Consider the following 13,172-nt stretch of genomic DNA (forward strand, 5'->3'; position numbering starts at 1 on the left):
TTCTAAAAAAGACTTAATATTAAATTATTTGGTTGCCTATTGGTTTCAATATTCTGTTATAGTATATTTCCATGTATGCCTGTATTCGCTTTTCTTCCTTCAAGGACATTGTGATTCTGTGCTTTCTTGAGGTAGATAACTTTCTTGATTCTGTATTACAATTAAATTATTTGATTCGCTTTTTTCAAGTTTTCACTTTACAAAGTTTATTAAGGGATAAAAATACTGAGTTTTTATGGTAGTAGGAATTCAACTAAAAGTTGATGTTTATTTGTTTTTCAGTTGTATTATAATATTTGAATTCTATTCCTAATTTCAATTGGATTTTTTTTTTACTTTTTCCAGTTGTTTTATAACACTTTAAATATATTCCTAATTTGAATTGGACTTATGATGTCAAACAATATAAAAACTTAATTTCTATTCATTTAAGTGTAACTTAAGAAAGAGCACAACATACCCCGCAGAAAGCCAGGTAATTCTCTTTTCTATATCTTTTGTGGTTTTTCATAATATTTTACTTTTGCATATTGTTTCATTAATAAAAAAGTTCATATTTTTAGACTATTGATCTAAGAAAACATGGAGAATGCTGAAGCAGATTGGAAAAATCTTCCAACACTTTGTTTCTTTTTGATTCTTGACAAATTAAAAGCTTCTGGTACGCTGGTTCAGTTTGGTGCAGTTTGCAAGAATTGGTATTCAGTTTTTAATGATTTTCTTGACTCAAGAAGGCGATCAGCGCTTAATCTAGTTCCCATGCTGGTGATTCCAACCAAAAAGAGCAACAAAAATCGAAAATTATACAGTTTACAAGCCAAAGCAAAAATTTGCAACATTGAGTTACCAAAATCTTATGGTACGAGATTTTGTGGTTCTTGTTATGATTGGTTGGCCATGGTGGATGAGAATATGGTTATCACTCTCCTACACCCTTTTAAGGATGGGATCACAATTGATCTTCCTAAAATTAAAGTTGTCAAGACATCGAGCTACCAGTATGATATTCAGAAAGTTATCTTATCAGTTGACCCAGTATCGTATCCAGATAGTTATGTGGTAATTGTTATTCATGGCACGCATTCCAGATTAGCTTTCTACAAACCTGGGCAAAGAGATTGGATATATCTTGATAAGGATTTCACACTTTTCACTGATGTTATTTTTTATAGAAGTTTGGTTTATGCCATCGGAAATTGGAATATGATAGTTTCTTTTGATGTTAATGATAGCAGTCTCGATGACACTACAAAACCACCAAAGTTGAAGATACTCGTGCCTGCAGACAAAAGACACCAAAATTCAGATAACTATTCATATAAAGCATATCTTGTTGAATCATCCAAGGGAAATTTATTCTCTATAAAAAGAGATTTGGATTTCGACGAGGATGATAATTATTTGACTAAGAAATTTAAAATTTTCAAGTTGATTTTGGATGATCAAAGTGGTGAATTGTTAGAGCAAAAGGAGGTGAAGAACATAGACGGAGATATAATATTTGTGGGAGATAACAGAACCTTAGCCATCTCAATTTTAGATTTTCCTGAAGCAGAACAGCCTAATTCTATATATTTCATAGATGATTTGTTCGAAATGTTTGCATATCAGCCATATGGTCCTCGAGATGTTGGTATTTTCAATATAAAAGATGAAACTCTTGCAGAACATTATCAATTCAAACCTTCACATAAAAATCTACCCCCTTATACTTGGATCCTACCATCAATTGATTTTAAATTAAAGTCAGTTTAAATTTATCTTAGTTTTGGTATTTGAAGCTCTCTGGAGTCATGTAATATTTTAATTTTATATATAAAATTTGGCTTTTCTTTTAAATTTTCCTCAATTATCATTATACTATGATACTAGGATTAAAAGTAAAAATAAAAATAAATTATTCGGTAGCATAATAAAAAAGGAAAATGGGAAAAATTCAAATAAAGCCTCTCTTACTTCCTTCTTTCCCTCCACGGCCACTGTCCATTCCACTTCGCGCGGCCGTCCTCCACCTAAGCCACCATTCCAATCTCTAAATCCTAATTTTGCCCTCCAAGACCCCAACGTTCTGCAATTCATCCTAGCCTTAACAACCCAAATCCAACCACAACAGGTACTCAATAATCCAAGCAGCTGCCACAGTCAGCCTTAGAAGCAGAGAGACACCACACCGCCTCTGGCCTAGTCCCGAAGGAGGTTCGGGAAAGAGCCGACCAGGCCGTGAAGCAGGCGTGGCGAGAGCTTATTGCGTCCAGAAAGAGTCTTACGGCTTGGAAAGTTTCTCAGGCAGCGCCCCACCAGCAGTCCTGGTGGCGCTGCAAGCTGATTCTTGGATCTCGTTGGGATTGGATATGCACCGGACTCCGTCTCTTCAAAAGGCCATAACCATTGAGGAAGGGTAATTAGACAACTGAAATGATATGTTGGTATATAAGCATGTTTTGTTGCGATTTAGTGGTTAATATGGATATTGAAATCCTTGAGGTGGACTAAGGAGGAACTGGCTGCCAATTTTTTGAAGAACCCAAAGTGAAAATGTTAAAATTATTTGGAGAATGAAATGCGTGGTTTTCCTTCTATATAAGAATATTTATGTTAGGAATGTTACAAAGTTTTACTATTTTAGTCAACTTTTAATTTTAAGAAAGAATTTGATTTACTTTAATAGCTAGTAACAAGCAATTACAGAAAAGCAAGTAGCAAAAGCAACAACTAAACAGAGCCTTAAGGGACGAGTAGGATTTATTATTTAATTTAAATTTTTTTATTTTTTGACTTTTGAGAGTTGAAGATATCTATTGCAGCAAAAATATGGAGTTATATGGAATTATAAACTTTGATGACAAAAAGGTTGATAGTTTTCCTTTGGGGGAGAAGGGAATGGGCAGGGCATATCTCTCTATCCACATTGAAAACAGCTTTTCACATGTAGCAGACAAAATTGAAAATTTCTACCCCGCTGCAATTGGAGACCAAATTATTGTTTGAAACATAATGATTATTTCCTTCAATCCCTCTTTTTTTTTTTTACTAATTTCTTCCTTTCTACTTTATATTGTTTAGGTAAATGCGTTTATTCAATGTTTTGTGGGAGTATGGAAAATTACTACGTTGTACGAGTTAGACATGGCAATATGTGATAATGAGGGTGTTAAGACGTTTAAAATGCTGGGGCTTGGCCCTTTGCTCCATCATCCACTTGTCTTGCGGTACTTCCTACTGAACTCTGATTATATGGAAGTGTTTAAAATAACAAGTGAGGGTCTAATTGCTCACTTCATGAATATATGGACTGTCATGAAAATAAAAAAATTATTATTGATGAATTTTGGATTTTGTTGCTGACAAGCAAGCTTTCACGTGCAAGGAAAAGCTTGGCATGCATATTTGAAGCTTGACGTATGTATTGCTTATCTTCCTACTAACTCTTAGTAGGAAAAGTCTCATGCACTGATAGAACCAATGCCTTAAGAGCTGCATAAAACTTTTTCAGAAAGCATGGCTTATTTTGATTTTAGATTTGTTTTACGGGGATGTATCATGATTTTGTCCCAAATCAGTGAACACTGCTCATAAATTACAACCTCTGATATCTAATCTGTTGGTTCAAAGGCACATTGTTGATTATTATGACATGGTAAAACTTCATTAGTATAGTATCACTTATTTATAACTCTTAGGCCTCAACAGTAAAGGAGTTGGCCTTTTAGTGGTTGTGGAGCTGATATATTGCTTCATGGACTGTGCCAGTAGTTATTATTTCCCTTCTGCTATTTTTTGAGTGAATGCAACGAACTGGGACTGTGTTATGCTACATGAAGCAGGCTTGCTACTTGTCATAGTGGAGTGGATACAGAATTATGCTGCATTTTGTTCCACTGATATCAGTAACATCTTTCTGTCCTCTGAGGGATTAGGGATGAAAACTGGTAGGTCTGAGTTGAAAACAAGGTCAAACATCATTTCCTTTAGATGTTTCTGGTACAAAGCATGTGTTCCAACATTTATTATCCAGTTGATTATTGTCTCCACTCAACAGCATTTCAAAAGAGTCAACATTACAAGAAGGTACTAGAGTTGGCAAAACAAAACCTATCCAACCATCACTTATATCACACTTGACATGAAACCCATTGGAATGAACCTCAGGAGCATCTGTAACCTGCAAAATGCCCAAAAAAATAAGCCCATAGAAACCAGTCATTAACAGAAAACACCCAGTAAGTACCTCTCAATTGAGATTCTTGCAGCAAACAATGCAGGAAATGGTATATTCAACCTTAATGCAGGAAGAAAATCATTCTGTCCATAACCATTGACTAACAATCTAGTGACCACTTTTGGATTCTCAAGAATAGAATAACTGATGTTTTGGCAGTCAAGAAAATTCCATTCTACTTTTGGATATGAAAGAGAAAATGGACAAGCTTAATTAAAATTAGTATAATGTTTTCCAGTTCAAGGAAGCTAGCTGCTAAATATTAACTTGAACAAAAGGATAGGAGCCACAATATTTGTCTTGTTTAATTATCTAACCGCTTCCCCCAACTGTCACTCAATGGACCATTTAAGTCTTATTCATACACTTTCAGATATCTTCTACTCAAGACATGAAAACATGGTAACAGATGACATTGCTTGAACAGAGCAAATCAGTGAGAGAGAATATAAATTAAAAAACTGAAATATATATAGATGAAACTGTTGCTTTCAGCATGCCTGAAACACAGATTTGAAGCCAATGCCTTTCTTCCCCATATATCCAGCAGATACTTTTTTGGTCGAGCTTCCAAAATCACAAAGAGCTCCGATGTTCTGAGCAGAAAAGCCTTGTTCATTATTAAAAAGAATTATACCCGGCTCTTGAAGAATAGATGTTAGAGTTGGTTCCACAGTTTCAGAGTAGACATTATCATCAGCATTTTCAACCTAAAGCAACACAAAGCTTAATCAGATGCAGTTAACACTTCACCATTTAGTAGCAGCAGTTCAGAAAAATTTAATACTCCTTTATCCCATAATAAGGGTCCTCATCACTATTTTTTGAATGTCCCAAATATATTCTCCACAATCAAAAGTCAAAGGCTCATTATCTAACTTCCAACAACACCCTTTAATAATTTTTACAAACACATGCTTTCTTCCTTCAAGGACATAGTGATTCTGTTCTTCCTTCACCTGGAGAGGAAGTTGATGTAGATAGCCCCTCGAATCAGTGGTTATTGTCAGAGTATTCCAGTTTGTTTCTTTTCCCGTGAATTGAGAAGTTCAATTTATTTCTCTTTTTATTGCATCACATATTCTCTCTCCTCGCATTTTTAATTTGGGATTTTTCCTGGTGGCCTTTATTTATCTTGGAAGCAAGTTTTATTCCCTGATAAGGGAATACAATCAATCCAAACAGCTAATTGTAAACATGAGTATCATTATATATTATAGTTTTATCTACTTCATATTTGCATTTCCTCACTACTTTTTCTTTGACACCTCTATGCGTGCAGGATATTAAGATTTCAACAATATGTCAAATGATCTGATTTTTTGGTATAATACTTACTGATTGGGGGTAAGTTTTGGAATTTTAATTTAATCAGTCTTTGTAGAAAAGCTTAGCTGTGTATATGACTGTGCATAGAGGGAGAGAGGGAGAGAGTGGAGGAGGGGGAGAGGGAGGAGCAGAAGCTTTATCAACTTCGTAGTTGCATTAATTTTTTTTTATCCGAACACTTGCACATGCAGTCTTAGATAGTAGAAGAGAGAGAGAGAGAGAGATACATATTTGCATTGACACCTGCAAATAATTTTGATCTACATAGACAATGGACAAGTTACAGACTCAGATCTGACACTTGCACTGGATTCCTAGTTTAGTTTCCAATCTTTTTAATTTTAGGTGGTACATGTTTGAGGGATCAGTTGCATTTTTATTTCTCTTGAGTACTTATTTCTTTCCTGAATGTTATCGGCATGAGGCTGGACATTGAGGGTTTTTCTTTTAATCTCACTGTAATATGAGGTGCATTTCATGGACTTTTCTTTTATGCATAGGTTCTGCAAAGAGTGCTCTTCTTTTATACGTCAACAGCTCAGAAGAAGAAGAAAATGAAGTCAATTCTTCTTTGTCTCCTTTTATTAGATTACTAAATGTTGCTGTAAGTCTACCTAAGTGCTAAATTGCAGCAGAATCTAGTAAATGCTCCTTGAATCCTTTCATATCTTCTTTTGAGCAGTTAGTAACTTGAAGAGCATGAGCAAATGAGATAACATTGTTTCCTTTCAACAGTGTATTAAAGCATAATCCTGTTTTTACCTTTTTCGGGGAAAAATGTTTTTCAGTACAGTTGAGGCATTAGTGCTAAGTTGGGGCAGAATTTAGTAAAGGCTCCTTTGACCCCTTCAGTTGAGGCACCTTTATTGAGACACTCACCTTGAGTGCCTAGGGTGTGCACCTTGAAAGGTAGTAGGCACAAAAACGCTCAAGCGGTAAGGGTGGGATGGGGTTGGTAGAATCTTAGATTTGAGCTGTAATAGTCTTCCTTGTACCATAAAAAGTAAAAAGGCATGCCTCAATTAAGTGGCCCCATTTTTTTTAATTGTATGAGATGTGTTTTCAATAGGCATAAAAGGTCAATAAATGTGTTTTTTCAAGAATAAGGAAAGGATAGTCTTGTCTATATGTTATCCATATGTAACTAGACATTTTCGGTTGCTATCTTTTCAAATAAACTTTGTAAAATTGAAATTATAGGATAGTACACTCTGTCTGGCTGTTTAAATTATTCGGTTTCCTATTAGTTACCCTATGTGATTCCTTGTTTTAAGTATATATGCAACTTAAAGAGGGATTTCCTCATTATTGATTTGTTTACTTATATCTTTAACTTTTTCATATTGTATTGATTTCAATATTCTGTTCTATTATGCTCAATTCCTGTTTCGGGCTGTTCAAATTATTTGGTTTCCTATTGGTTATCCTATGTGATTCCTTGTTATAGTGTATATACAATTTAAAGAGGGATTTCCTCTTTATCGATTTGTTTAGTTATATCTTTAACTTTTCATATTATAGTGATCTTAATATTCTGTTCAATTATGCTCAATTCCTGACAAATCGTTTTCTTCTGTTTTGTAATTTTGGGTCGCTGATTCAGGGCATATTAAATCTAATTAATGTGGACTTTCAACAGATTAGAAAGATACTTAGAACTAATTCTCATCTGTTTGACAATTGTGTGAAGTAATCACTGTTAGGAAAAAGCCCTTCCAGGGTGATAGGACACTACACATCAGTGTTAAGGGGTTTGGGTGGGTTGAGACTTGCTAATTGATAAGCAATTTCATCACAGTTAAAAAGAAGGTCGAGGGGTGAATTTGCGATTAAGTGTTAGCTTTTGCACCTATTCGAAGGGAAGGGAAAGCATAATTGTGTGGATTACTTGGGCATGCAGTGGATGCGTGGTTACACTGAATCACAGGATTAGTAGATAGACCATGCTGATTGATAATATATATGATATGTTTGCTACAATTAAATGATGTCTACTTTTTCTCAATCTTAGGAATTATGTAACTTATAATCAATTGCACCAAATTATATATAAGGGTGTGATGCTTTTTGTTTTGAATAAATTGCAATAAGACGGTGAATTCTGTGCTGATTAAGAAGTAATACTGGTATATTAACAACTTGTTGTGCTAGTTGGAAACATAATGATGCCTTGCTCAGCAGTTATGCTCTTGGCTCAGTGTTATCTTTAGCAACAGTTGAAGTTGTGAATAGATATGAAGGCCATGGTGATGATGTTCTCATGGTGGATCCACATTTGCCCTCTTATGCCTTTTGGGGTAATAGTGGATCAAAACAGCCTGCCCGGGTGGATATTCTGTGCTATTACTTATTTTGCTTTGCTTTTGTTACTTGGTTCCTCTCTAGGAATCCATTATTTAGCATCAAAAAACAATAAAAGCATAGATTAGGACTTGTCCTGCTGTTAATGTTCACTACAAATGGGCACCCTTGATCTACTTTTTTAAGCTTTTCTCTAACTTGATAGGAAGCAAGTACTGCTACTAATATTAATGGACTTTTTCTGTGATTTAAATATATGAAATAGAACAAACATTTCTATTTATATGATTTCACAATTAAAATAATAAAGCATAAAATAGCATAATATTATAAAAGAACTATAAATACTCATGTAATAAAATATGATTCCCACCATTAAGTTTTACATAAATTAAGAATATAAAAGTATTATGAAATAACACTAAAAGTTCTTCAAAACAATTAAATGGCAACTAAAATTATAAATACCATTTAAAATTTTTCGAAACAACTAAATGACAATTAAAACTATAAATACCAATATAATATCTTATAAATAGAGTAGATGGGTGGACATATTAAGATAAAATCTTAGTGACCATTGTCACGATGCTCCTTCCTTGCTACTTTTGTTGGAAAACCACGCTTGCAAATGTCACATTTGAATTTGATAACATTTTTATCATGAGATTGCTCTTGGTGACTTATAACATTCTTCAAAGACTTGCATTGTCTACTGCAAATGTTGCAAAAGGAATCATAGTCATTACGCTCAACATTTTCAGTAGCAGCATTGGAAGCCATGGTGTGAAAAATAAAGTGAATGGATGAATAAAAAATCTCTAACCAGTTGCTATCAAATTACCAAGAGGAAGGATAGTTATATATATAATAGAAATAAATTGTTTTTGCATGAGCTGGCAGTTTTTTTTTTTTTTTTTTTGCATCTAATATAATGAGCTGGCAGTTGATTCACAGTAAATGAGTAAGAAAGAAATGAGTTGGTTAGTGTGACAAACAACAATAATGTAAATTGTGTGATTTTCATTTCATTACCAGTTTTGGTAAACATCATGCAAGTTGCGTGACTCCCCATTATGTTAAATATCAAAGGTGCAATTATGTTGAATATCAAAGTTGATAGCTTTGTCTCCAAAACATCAATCATGTTTAGCTCAAGTTTTTGGGGTGAAAATGATACTTGATAACTATGCTTAAATAATAAATATAACAATTAATACTTGATAACTCCATAATTCAAAACTCAGACAAGTTGATGAAGCATCCATTGAAAAAAATACGTACCAACTTTATTCTATCAACACGTTTTTAATTGACAAGGAGATATAATTGGTGTGCGATTAATACAAGTCATTCTTTTCTTGTTGTTGACCAACTGGCAACATACATAGCTGCCATTTCCACAACCAATTTACTAGAAACAGAAGATTATATAGCATGCAATTGCAAGCATAAACCTTGATACCTTACACTTGGTATGGGAAGGGAATAGACACTAGTTGTAGAATTAGATATCTAAGACTATAAGTCTGGAACTGAAGAACGTGCATCAAGTCCAATACAAGAAAACTCCTTGGGACCTGTGACGTTTCAACAACACCATAAATAGAAATTAATGATTTGCCAAAACCTGTCACATACATGTAATGATTTGGTATGGAATAGAAATTATCTCTGCTTTTATGGGGAAATCCAAATATGGATTTAGCACCTAAACAAGTTCATCCTTGTTCCTAAAGGAGATAAACTTCAATGATCAATGTCTACAGCAATGAACCACAGTTGCCACTCCTAAGTTTAGATACAGCTGTAATTCCTATACAACACCAAATTAGAAAGATAAATGTTTAATTTATAATGAAACAAAATGGCAAAATTTTATTAAAAACTTACCATCAAAATAAAAAAAAGATATTAACAAATTCCACAGCACAAATTTTCAACTTCACTCCAATATTGGAAAGATGAAATGTTCTATTTATAATGAAAAAAAGGAAAAAATAAAAACAAAAAGATGAAATCTTCAAGCTCAGATGAGTATGAAAATATCCCAACTACCCAATGAGACTGTTTCCTCATTCTCAAGCTGGCCTCCAACAATTGAGCCATGTCATGTTTTAGACTTTGGATGACACATGGTTTGTTTCTGCTTCTTGTTATCTCTTTTCTAAATTTTTAAATCTTCTTCAGTTCATGTTGCTTGCTGACAAGTGGAACTAATTGCTCTGCATATAGGTTATCATCGACAGAAACAACAAAATGCTGTGCATTACTTGGACAAGGATAGAGTAAGCACACGTTAAAAGGTAATGGCTTCCACACCGCATTCTGCCCTTGGTTTGAAATTTTGTTTCTTAATGTTCTGTCATTGGACTCGATCGCTTACCAGGACTAGTTTAATGTAAATTGCTTTCTAGCTGTTGTATAGTTTTATGATAATGGTAATTCTATTAACCTTGTCACTTGGTCTAAATATTTTATAATGACGTTATAGATGGAATATTTTAATGGTTAAATATAACAAATTATTATGATTAGGTAAGGTAAGAAAGAGTCCATCAACCAAATTATGAGGTTGAAGACGTAAGAAAATTACTAGAAAATAGTGCATTATTATTCTTTCACTTGATTGAAAGCAATGCGTCCATTAATAACTTAATCTAAATTATTTTAGTACCAATCAATCACCAGTTCAGTTAATAAACAATCCTACTGCTAATGGTTGGTAAAGTCTAAGTCAACACAGAGCGCAAAAACTGATGTGTGGGAGCGGGTGGATTTGATCAAAGTTGGAATACCTGTACTGAATCAGGATAATGTTTCTAAATTAATTTTTACAACTCGCTTCTTAGAGGTATGTGGAAAAATGGAAGCTCAGGAGAAAATCGAAGTAAAGTGTTTAAGAAAAGATGAAGCTTGGGAATTGTTTGAAAAGAAGGTTGGAGAAGTAACCCTTGACAGCCATCCAGATACTCGAGGGCTAGCTAAACAAGTAGCTGTAAAGTGTGGAGGACTACCTCTTGCACTAATTATAATAGGCCGAGCCATGGCTTGCAAGAAGATGCCCCACAATTGGAAATATGCAATTGAGGTCTTGAAAAAGTTTTCGCATAAATTGGCAAGAATGGATCAACAGGTGTACTCTCTTTTAAAATTTAGTTATGATAGCTTGCCTACTGACACAATGAGGTCTTGCCTTCTGTGCTGTAGTTTGTATCCTGAAGATTTTTTCATTAGTGTTAATATGCTAATAGAATGTTGGTTTTGTGAGGGATTTTTAAGTGAATTTGGTAACATAAGTGGAGCTCGAATGCAAGGGTACAACATTGTCAATTCTCTTGTCGATGCTTGTTTATTATGAAGAAGTGAATATTTTGCAGAATACGTAAAGATGCATGATGTGATTCGTGACATGGCTTTGTGGATAGCACGAGAGTGTGAAGCACCTGAGAAGAAATTTTTTGTACAAGCAAGGGTAGGATCAAATAAGACACTTGATTTTGAAAATTGGGAAGGTCTAAGAATGTCTTTGGCATATAGTGGAATTGAAGGTCTAAGAGGAACACCTAGATGTCCTAATCTTCAAACATTATTTCTCAATGGTAACAATTTAAGGGTGATTAGTAATGGTTTCTTCCAATTTATGCGTAATCTGAGAGTTTTAAACTTGTATTTTAACATGCATTTTTGTGAGTTGCCCAAGGGATTTTCAGAACTAGTTTCATCGGAGTATCTCAATCTATCATTTACAAGTGTAAGAGAGTTGCCAATTGAGTTGAATAAGTTGTCAAAATTAAAAATTTTAAACTTGGTAGAGACAATATTTCTCCGAAAAATCCCCAGACAATTGATATGTAGATTTTCCAAGTTGCAAATGTTCAGAATGTCTGTACTAAGTTTATATAAAGATGAAATGGATGAAGACAATGTCTTGAACGGTGGTAATGAAGATCTAATAAAGGAGTTGAAATGCTTGGAACATTTGGATGTGTTGGGCATAGAAATAAAAAGTGTGTTTGCTTTAGATAGCCTTTTAAGCTTTCACAACTTACGAGGATGCATTGAGCAACTTTTGCTCCCAGATTTTCAGAAGACAAAGGCATTCAATGTTTCATGTTTAGCAAATATGGAGCGTTTGGAGAGCCTAGTTGTTAGAAAATGTGAAAGCTTGGAAGAGATGGTAATAAGGAAGATGGAAAAGGAATCTGGGGAAGGAAGAATGATGAAAACCTCTTCATTCTTTCCAACTAATAGTAATAGTATTACTCCTTGTTTTCATTTACTGAGCGAGGTTTCCCTAGGCGGATGCAACAAGTTGAAGAACGCGACGTGGCTTGTTTTTGTTCCAACCCTAACGAAGCTTGTTGTAATATCTTGCTCAAGAATGGAAGAAATAATAAGTGATCAAGTCACAAACGTAGCTAGAATTCCGAATCCAAGCCCATTTGCTAAACTAGCAAAGCTTGATTTACGAGATCTACCAAAATTGAAGAGCATATGTCAGGATGCACTCCCCTTCCCATGTTTGAGACAAATCAAAGTATTCAATTGCTCCAAGTTGACAAAGCTTCCACTCAACTTTGACAGTGGGAATCAAATTAGCATTGAAGGATATCAAGAGTGGTGGGAAGAGATTCAATAGAACGATGAAGTCACTTGAAATGCTTTTTTACCTTCTTTCAAACGTGTAGATTGGTGGAAAGACCTAGAGTGGGAGGATGAATCCATTATACATCCTACTTTATTATTTCGGTAAAAACTGCGAACAAAAGGTATGTGGTATTTTTCTCTCTTATATTATTATTGTCTTCAAAGGTGAGATAACATGCTAATTGTTTGATATAATAAGGTATCTTACGAATATGTTTCTGGCTTCTACCTTTTTGTTCTCTTTTACTAATTTTAAAGGTTTAAATTATCTTTAATACTATTCATAATTGAGATGAAGACTAAAATTTTCAAAATTTCTATTGAACAAGTAATATGCAATACTTTCAATGAAATGATATGGTATAGACATAGAATTTTCAAGGACAAGAGCAAGGAAACAATTCCTTTCATGATGCACAATCTTCTAACTTAGAAAGGAGTTACTAAAGGTTAAGAGGTCTTGAGATAAGTCCTTAAATGCTATAAATAAGGTTATAGTACTTTTAGGAATTAATTTTAATTCTTATCTTTTTTGTCAAATATTAAATCTTGAAGAATGCAAGAATGACATGAATTGAGTAGGAGAATCACATAGGAGAATGCGATAATGCTCTTTATTCAAAATAATTAGTACATTTATGCTATACACCAAATATAGTATTAGGGCTAATGC

The 13,172-nt window shown here is 34.0% G+C and overlaps 1 pseudogene; it reads left to right on the forward strand.

Annotated features, from left to right (window-relative positions):
- The first annotated feature begins 8,512 nt into the window (after positions 1-8,512).
- On the forward strand, positions 8,513-12,605 carry LOC108662407 (putative disease resistance protein At1g12290; annotated as a pseudogene).
- The last annotated feature ends 567 nt before the right edge of the window (positions 12,606-13,172 follow it).

The sequence above is a fragment of the Theobroma cacao genome, chromosome 6 (assembly GCF_053813885.1).
Source record: "Theobroma cacao isolate CCN51 chromosome 6, ASM5381388v1, whole genome shotgun sequence".
Classification (NCBI taxonomy): domain Eukaryota; kingdom Viridiplantae; phylum Streptophyta; class Magnoliopsida; order Malvales; family Malvaceae; genus Theobroma; species Theobroma cacao.